This window comes from Dromiciops gliroides, chromosome 1 (genome assembly GCF_019393635.1).
Source record: "Dromiciops gliroides isolate mDroGli1 chromosome 1, mDroGli1.pri, whole genome shotgun sequence".
NCBI classification, from domain to species: domain Eukaryota; kingdom Metazoa; phylum Chordata; class Mammalia; order Microbiotheria; family Microbiotheriidae; genus Dromiciops; species Dromiciops gliroides.
In genome coordinates, this window is record NC_057861.1 from 760,724,582 (window position 1) to 760,734,623 (window position 10,042).

A 10,042-nucleotide genomic window follows, 5' to 3' on the forward strand; every position below is an offset into this window, starting at 1 on the left:
AGACGCTTCAGAAAGGCTGGTAGATTAGTTTCACCGACTGACTCAGAGGGTTAAGTGATTTGAGGTCACATGACTAGTTAGCAGGCAATCCTGGGCCTGGGTATGCCAGGGTCAGTTTTCATTTCCTCAAGAGGAGTGCCGGGACGCACCAGCAGGGGGCAACAGAGAACAATATGTGGAGACATCTGCTGGCGCCACCCAATGGGCTGCAGAGAGTGGTACTCCTCTATAAATCCAGGAGCCACCAGAGGGGCAAGGGCAGGTGGGCTGGCAATGAGACTCCTTTGGGGGCTGCAGCAAAGGGACCCACTCCCGGGAACTTAGGGGAGTGACATGGAGAGTCTGAAAAAAAACCCAAACCCAACGGGCAAAGCAGTGTCTGAGCCCAGGAAGCTTACAGTCTACTGGGCCATAGATGAGTGAGTCAATTCAAAGGAGATACAAAGTAACATATGGAAATTATAAGGGGGAGTCTCACTATAACCTGGAGTGGGGTTTCTTAAAGGTCTCAACTGGGAGTTGACACCTGAGCCAAAGTAAGGAGGGATTTTGTGAAGTGGTGGTAAGGTTAGGAGGGAGCACTTGGCAGGATTCCTTGTGCAGAGGCTTGGAGGTGGGAGATGGGATCAGCTAGCAGAGGGAGGCTTGTTTGTAATGGTGAGGGGGCAGAAGGGAGTAATAGGAAGTAAGTCTAGGAAGGTAAGTGGAGCCAGACTGTGGAAGGCTTCTCCCTGTGGAGGAATGAGATGTTTGTTCTTTGTTCTGGAAAGGGGAGCCAGGGTTGGTGATCAGGCCCTCCGATCAGATCACATTCCTCACGATAAGCCAATAAACAACAGGGCTCAGAAATGTTCCTCAGTCAAAGATTTCTGTTTTGTTTCTCCCTTTCTTTCAACCAGACTTTCTTGACTGTTGTTTACTGGGTAATTGCAAGTGAAGAGGCAGTGTCAATAGTGTCAGGGTACAGGCTGAGGTTTTCACAGGTTTCTCAAAGAAGTCCAAGGCACAAGAACTATTCCTAGTGAGAATGTAACAGTTTTTCTGAGACGAGCTTCTAGTGCTGGTGGTAAAGGTGAGCCCCTTATAGGATGGGTGCCAGTAGGTGAAGGACCTTGTGAGGACTTGTCCTAGACCATGAATCACTGAGGAGGAACTTCCCATGGTTGGTTTAGCTGTCTCGGGAGGGGGCTGTCACCTCCGACATCTGGGAAGACTGGGGAGTTACTGGTTACAAGGTCTGCTCAGAGAGCCCAACCCCAAGCCAACAGCTTTGTTTTTTTTTTTTTTTCATGCTAAAATGTTTACAAGGATTTAGATTTCTGAAAAATGCCCTGAGCAAACTGGAGGCAAGCTCTGGTGTACTGATAATCCTTAAGTGAGGTTAAATAGTTGGCATTTCTAGAGACCCTTAAGGGTTGCAAAATGCTTTCCAGTCATTATCTCATTTGGGCCAAGAAGCAGCCCTGTGAGGTAACAGGCACCAGAAGCAAAATGAACTCTCCCTTAGCGATTAGGGTCAGTTAAGGGTGCCAGCAGGCAAAGTCAAGTCATCCATCCACCATCCCAATATGACGGAAACAAAACAGAAAGCTCACTCAGAGACAGTGCTGGGGAGCAATCCGGGAAATCCCAAGAGAGAGCTTGCAAATCAAACTTAGACCCCAAATCACAAGTACAATTAAAGGGAGAATTGACGTGTCCAGGACATTTCCAGAAGAGACCATGGGGCAAAACCCCTGAGAAAACAGTGGAAAGTCAAATGGATAAATTCAGCAAATGACTAAACATTCTTTGGAAGTAAAGTAGGGGAAAAACTGACCATCTGTGAGGAAAGAGGGAATCTCAGAAGCAGAGATTCCGGGATCTAGAGCTGAAAGGGACCTTAGAAATCATGGAGTACGATGCACTCATTTTACAGATGAAGAAACTGAGGCCCGAAGGGGCTGCCCAGGGTCCCACAGGCAGTCAGTGTTTGAGGCGCTCACACGCAGGTCTTCCTGACTCCATTCACGGGGAAGAAGAGTCTGACGCCCCAATTTTTAAAATTCTTTTTAAAAAATTATTATTATTATTATTATTATTAATGCCCACATTCTTAAAAATCCCCCTGACTACCAAACAGGGAGCGTTCTGAAAATACAGCAGCAGGCAGAACACGAACATTCCATTCCCTCGGGGCACGTCGGCTGCAAACTCCAAACCCAACTCTCCGAGCCCCCAAGGAGGAGGGTGAGGGGCTAAGCGTGGTCTTCCAGCGGCTCAAAGGCAAGGCAAGGACCGGAGCTCTGGCGCCATCTAGCGGACCCTCGAACGCTGCGGGCTTGGATTCCAGAATCCCCCGCCAGGAGCCGCGAGCATCTGGAGGAAGGAGAAAGGTGAGCTCAAAGCACCTCCTAGAATTGGTGGGGCCCCCAAAGATCCTCGGTGCGGCTGAACCATACAGAGGACCAATCCCTAACAGCCTGCCGGTCTCTGAAACCTTCTTCGAGGAGCCTGGGGGCGAGCCTTATCGCCCGGGGAGGGGAGGGAGGTAGTGATCAGAGCGTCCTGGAGGTGCAAGTGCCGCAGGACGTCAGCCAAGCCCCAAGGGGCACGAACGGCCTGGGAGCTGCCTTCTATCCTGGGGCAGATTCTATCAGAGAGATGCTTGGGGAAAGGCTAGCAAAAGAAGAGACGATCCAAGAGCCAGCCTTTTCGCGTCCAGAACAAGTCGTAACTCAATTCTCTTTCTCTCTCTCTCTCTCTCTCTCTCTCTCTCTCTCTCTCTCTCTCTCTCTCTCTCCTTCCTTCCATCCTTCCTTCCTTCCCTTCTTTCTTTTTCTTTCCTTCCTCTCTCTTTCTCCCTCCCTCCCCTTCTCTTATCCTCTCTCGGAGTGACTGACGAACCTAGTAGTAGACCAGAGAATGTTGGAGGCAGTTTGATTAAGCTCCCTGTGTTGTCCTCCTATGAAACATGGAGGTTTGGTCTTGATGAGAGTAAGTTGGGTAGATCTCAAAGAGCTTACATGGCCAGTCAAAGAAGAGTCACTCACAAAGTTCAATGTCAGGTTGCAGGAGGTCTCCAGGGGTGCCTGGAATCTGTGGCTGACCAGGCAGCGTTTCCATGTTGTATCTTTAGCTCAGATGAAGACGTCCCAAGTGTTCACAGGACACAATGCAGCCTGAGACCTGATGAAGTGAATTCTTTTGAACCCAAATATAGGACTTTACATTTATCTCTCTTGATCTTTTTACATACATTTTTTATTGACGTCTGTCGTTTCTATATCACCTATAGACCCAAGAACTTGCACAGGACACACTTTAAAATTTAGTCTGAGCTACTAACATTTTCTCCATCATTTTGTTAAGTTTAGACAATCAACAAAACAAGGAATCAAGCCCAATTTGTCAAGTTTGCCAATTTCGGATTTCTAAGCTATAAATGCTCCTGATGAAACTTTAACCATGTGCAGAAGGTAGCAGTGCGGTCCCGCATGTCCTTCCCCAGGTTCCTCCTGTGTGCCCCATCTCTTATAATACAGAAGAAAGGAAAAGGAGAAAGAGAACATTTTCTGAAAAACTAAATATGGTATACCTCCCTCCATTTCTAGTCAGTGTTCCTCACACATAGCCCACCACTTCTGCAAAGAGTGGGAAGAAGGGGTCAGGCTTGGTGAATTTAATTGTATAAGCTTCAGTATTGTACTGAAGTCTTTCAAGATCTTTTCTAGGTCCTGACCTTGTCGTCCAATGAATGAGCTACCACTCCCCATTTGGTGGGATGTGGTCGAGAAAGAGCCAGTTTCTGCACCCAGGCAGCTCTGAGGCAGATTTGAATCTGTGTCAGTAAAGGGAGTCTCCTCACCAGATAAGGGGGTTTCCTAGCCCTAAACCAATGATATCACATGACCAGACTCCCCCCCACCAAGTCTTACTCTTGTAATAAAAAACCCTCACTCTTAAAAGCTGAGAAAGGCATGGATGGATCTCTCCTCTTCCTTTTCCCCAGACACTTTCCTGCCTGGGAGAAGCCCCTCCCCTGGGTCCCCATTCTTCCATCTGACCAGGCTCCATCTATGCTCACTTTGCTGTGCTCTCTGGACTTCTCATTGATGTCTGCTTTGCCTGTAGGGTCTACTTTCCTGCACTCACTTATGTGTTATAATTCTCCACTATCTCCTGGAGGGAAGAGGCTGCTTGGCTTTGATTTGTGGTCCCGGCACTTAGCACATTGGCACCCAGTGAGTGCTTGATACCTGTTTTCTTCTCTCTCACTCTCTCTGCCTGTCTGTGTCTGTCTGTCTGTGTCTGTGTCTATCTCCTTATCGGTCTCTGACTGTCTGTCTGTCTTTCTGGAAAAGATCTGAGGGCCTTGGTAGAATAGAACCTCAATACGAGAGAGTATCCTATATCTAAAGCTTCTTCTTTTCACAATTAAAATCCTAGAAAAGGCTGTCAGCTTCTATGATCTTCACTCTCTAATGCCACTTCTCAGTGTGCCTTGCCCTCTATCTCTTCACTTTATCACCCAGCTGAAGCTGATGTCCCTGAAGTTACTGACCACTTACATGCCAAATATGATTGTCCCCCCTCAGTCCTAATCTTTTTCATCCCACATATTGCATCTGACACTGCTGACTCCTCTCTCCTCCTTACATACCACTGTTTGGGATTCTCCTCCTCCCTAGCTGACCACTACTTCTAAGTCTTCTTTCTTATTCAGTCATTTTTTCAGTCATGTCCAACTCTTTGTGACCCGATTTGGGTTTTCTTGGTAAAGATATTGGAAGGGTTTGCCATTTCCTTCTCCAGCTCATTTGACAGATGAGGAAAATGAAGCAAACAGGGTTAAATGGCTTGCCCAGGGTCACACAGCTGGTGACTGAGGCTGGATTTGAACTCAAGTCTTCCTGACTCCAGACCCAGCATTCTAGATTCACTGTGCCACCTAGTGGCCCTTCTAAGTCTCCTTTATTGAACCATCATATATATATTCCACCCCATAAATGCAGGTGGAACCTCAGACTCTGTCACGGGTCCTCTTTGCCTCTCTTCTCTCCTCTCCTCCTTTCTCCTTTCTGTCTATGTATCTTTCTGTGTCTATCTTTCTCTGTGACGTCATCTCTTACGGACTTAAACAGGATTTTTATGGAGGTAACTCACATATGGACCATACTTTGTTTAGACATTCCACAACTTTTGGGCATCTGCTTTGTTTCTAACTCTTTTGCCAGCACAAAAAGCGCTACTATAAATATTTTGGTGTATGTGGGGACTTTCTTCTTATCAGTGGCCTCCTTGAGGTATAAGCCCAGCAGAGAAACCTCTCGTTCAAAGAGTATGGGCCTTTTAATCACTTTGCATAATTCCAAATTGCTTTCTAAAATGGTTGTACTGATTCATAGTTCCACCAACAATGCACTAGTGAGCCTATTTTCCCACAACACCTTCCAAGACTAACTATTCCTATCTTTTGTCATCTTTGACAATTTGCAGGGTATGAGTTTGTTTTGATTTTCTTCTCTCTTGTTTTAAGTGATTTGGAGCATTCTTTCATATGGTTGTTAATAGGCTGCCATCATTCCTTTAAGAACTGATCGTTCATATAATCTGACCACTTATCTGTTGGGAAATGGTTTTTGGCTACACTTATAAGCACACACAAATATATGAATGTATATAGAGATAGAGATAGAGATCATTTATATACACTGGATACCAAACCTTTATCAGGGAAATTTGATAGTTTCTTTTTTCCAATTCTACCACTTTCCATCTTATCCCACATGCATTAATTTTGTCTGTGCAGAAGCTTTTCAGCTTTACATAAAGTTATCTGCTGTATCTTTTGTCATTTCCTCATCATTTTGTTTGCTTAAAAATACATCTCCTGCCCATAGCTGTGAGAAGAATATGATCTGTTTCTTTTCTAGTTTTTTAAATGATCTCTAATATTAAGGCCCCATATCCATTTAAAATGTATTGTGGAATGAGATAAGGTGTTGCTCTAAGCCTGCCAGATGGTTTTCCAGTTTTCCCAGCAGTGTTTATTAAGGAAGTCCTTTTCTGACTAATTTTACATTTTCCAGTTTATTGAACCCTGAATTATTAAATTCCATCACTTCTCTTTTGTGTAGTTGGCTCTCTGTTTTTTAGCAAATTGCAGATGGTTTAGAAAACTGCTGTTTTAGGGGCAGCTAGGTGGCACAGTGGATATAGCACCAGCCCTGGAGTCAGGAGTACCTGAGTTCAAATCCAGCCTCAGACACTTAACACTTACTAGCTGTGTGACCCTGGGCAAGTCACTTAACCCCAATTGCCTCACTAAAAAAAAAGAAAAAAAGAAAACTGCTGCTTTAGAATATAGGTTTTTAAATTTTTTTTTTAGAATATAGTTTAAGACATCCATTTCCTCAGCTATAGACAAATGGGGAAGATAATAACCACTGTATTATCTACCTTCTAGGATTGTTGTGAGGATTAAATGAGCAAAAGTATATGCATTAAAATGCTATCAAAAATAAATTTATTCATTAACTTTAAAAAAAGAATATAGTTTGAGGTCTGAAAGAGCAATTCCCTCTTTGTCCCCTCTTTTCATTACACCCCACCTTGATATTCTATATCTTTTATTTTCCAAAAGAATGATGTTACTTATTGTAATGGAATTAAAGCTGTAAGTTAACTTTGGTAGCATTGTTGTTTTTATGACATTACATGGCCCAGCCACAAGTATCACATATTCCTGTGGCTACTTAAGTTTTTTTTTTAATTTTAGGAGCACTTTGTAATTGAATTTATGCAATAAATTCTGTATATGGTATATGGTGTACATATATACACATATACCATATATGTGTGTGAATATATACATACACACACACACACATATATATATATACACATACAAACACACACATACACATATATGGATATGGGCTATGGTATATGGTAGTGCTTTGGGAGCAGAGACACTCCCTGTGATCCTACCATCTCCTCAGACTACCCTGCTACATCTCTCCCTCCTATCACAGACATACTGAAAAAAAGTCCATACTTTTTCACCTACATTCACTTTTGGCAGCGATGTAGCACAGTGGACAGAGCACTGGACCTGAAGTCAGGAAGACTGCTCTTTCTGAGTTCAAATCCACCCTCAGCTGTGTGACCCTGGGCAAGTCACTTCACCTTGTTTACCTCAGTTTCTTCATCTGTAAAATGAGTTGGAGAAGGAAATGACCAACCTCTCCAGTATCTCTGCCAAGAAAACCCCAAATGGGGTCATGAAGGATCAGGCACGACTGAACAACAACAATATTCACTTTCAATCTTTCACAATCTGGTTTCCAACCTCAACAGCCAGCTGAAACTTCTGTCTCCAAGGTTACTAATGATCTCTTAATTGCTAAATCTGATAGCTTATTCTCAGTGCTCATCCTTCTTTATCTCCCTTCAGTATTTAATGCTGTTGACTCACACCTCCTCTAGATACTCTTTGCTCTGTGGGTTTTAATAACACAGCTCTCTCTTGATTATTCTGCTATTTACTCCTTCTCCATCTTCTTTACTATATTATCACATAATAGATCATGCTGGGAAACCCAGGGTTCTGTCCTGGGTCCCTCTTCTCCATAACTTCTATTTGGTGATCTCATCAGCTCTCTATGCAAATGAGTCTCAGACCTATAGATTTATCCCATCTCTCCCTACAGAGCTCCAGCCTCATAACACTGATGGCCCATGGGACATTTTCACCTGGATGTTCCCTGGGTCTCCCAAACTCGGCATGTCTCAAACAGAATTCACTCTCTTTTCTACCAAACCCACTCCTCTTCTTAATATTCCTTTTTCATTAAAGGCACTGCCCCCTTCCAGGTACTCTGGTTTGCCACCTTGGAATCATCCCTGACTATTCACCATCTCTCATCTCTATCTCCTCCTTCGTGTTCCCCATAGCCAATCAGTTGCCAAGTCTATTTAATTATATGTATATATCTCTCATACCCATCTCCTTCTCTCCACTCATTAAGTCATTGCTCCAGTTCAGACCCTCATCACCTCTCACCTGGACTATTGTAGCCTTTTAAGTTGGTCTTCCTTTGGGCGGGGGGGTGGGGGTGGGGTGGGGGGGGGGAGTGGAGCCAAGATGGCAGAGAAAAGGCAGGGATTCACCTGACCTCTCTGCCAAAACCTTCCAAAGAACTTAAAATAATGCCTCAAGACAAGTTCTGAAGGAGCAGAACCCATAAAAGGACAGCCCAAGACCACTTAGAAGCTTGGCAGGAAAGGTCTGTCGCACCAGGGTGCGAGTGGAGCACCTTCCAGTATAGGCTAAGCCCCAGCAAACCAGCAGTGGGCTTTGAGGGTGACTGAATCAGTAGGAGCAGTATCAGTTTCGGCAGCAATCAGTCCATGGATGGTAAGGGGGTCAGACAACTGGTCAGAAGATTATATAGGTCCCTTTGCTGGTACCGGGAGCAGGACTCTGTTGCACTGCCACTACTTGAATCTAGGTCACAGTCCTGGGTGGCAGTCCCAGGGTGAGGAGGAGCACTTGTACCCCAGAACTTGTGGCCACAGGGGAGCTAGCATCCTTGTCAAAGTTCCAGGACAGAAAAGAGTTCTTGTGATTACTCACATGCCAGAGCACTGGCCAGAAGAGTAGTAAACACATCTCTCCCTAGGCAATATTGCCTTAGAAGAACCAAAACCTTACACACTCCAAGAATCATCTCCAAAAACAACTTCACAAAAAACCCCGAGTCTTTGACAGTGCCCCCTCCATCCTAATAGCAGAGCCCAACTTTAACATAAAGTTAAAAGTCTAGAAATAGGCTCAATAAATGAACAAAAAACAAAGAATCTGATCATAGGAAATTACACAGTGACAAGGAAGATCAAAACACAAACTCAGCAGAAGACAACAAAGTCAAAACTCCTACATCCAAAGCCCTGCCCCCCCCCCAAGAAAAATGTGAATTGGTCCCTGGCCCCAAAATAATTACTGGAAGTGCTCAAAAGGGATTTTTAAAATCAAGTAAGAAAGGTAGAAGAAAAATTGAAGATAAATGAGAGTGCTGCAAAAAAATAACTTTAATTCAAAAATTTGGTCAAGGAAGCAAAAAATGCTGAAGAAAATAACATTCCAAAAACAAAATAGGCCAAATGGTAAAAAGAGGAACAAAAATCCCATGAAGAGAAGAATGTTTTGAAAAGCAGAATTGGCCAAATGTAAAAAGATACACACAAATTCACTGAAGAAAAGAACTTAAAAATTAGAATTGGGCAAATGGAAGCTAGTGATTTTTTTATTTAGAATTTTATTTTTCCCAAATTATATGTAAAAACAAATTTTAACATCAATTTTTAAAGCTTTGTGTTCCACAGTATCAGCAACATTGTATATTGATCAACTGTGATAGACGTGACTCTTCTCAGCAATACAATGGTCCGGGATAGTTCCAAGGGACTCATGTTGGAAAATGCTCTCCAAATCCAGAAAACAAAAGAACTATGGAATCTAGATGCAGATTGAACCATACTATATTTATTTTATTTTTTGAGGTTTTTCCTTTTTGCTCTGATTCTTCTTGCACAGCATGACTAATGAAGAAACATGTTTAATGTGATTGTACATATATAACCTATACTGGATTGTTTGCTGTCTTGGGGAGGGGGGAGGGAGGGGAGGAAGGGAGAAGTTTTATAAAAACAAATGTTGCAAACTATCTCTACATGTAACTGGAAAATAACAAAATACTTTTATGAAAAAAAACTTCGTGTTCCAAATTCTCTTCCTCCCTCTCTACCCACCCCCCCTTAAGAACTCAAGATATTCGATATAAGTTATATACGTGTAGTAATGAAAAACATCTCCACATTAGTCAGGTTGTGAAAGAAAACAGTCAAAAAAACTTTAGAAAAAGGAACTAACAAAAAAATTTCCCCTGAAGAATTATATTCATTTTTGCTGGGCAGGTAATTCTTGCTTGTAATCCTAGCTCTTTTGTCCTGCTGTGGTTCCATCATATTTGAATTGCTTCTTTTTGGCTGCTTGCAA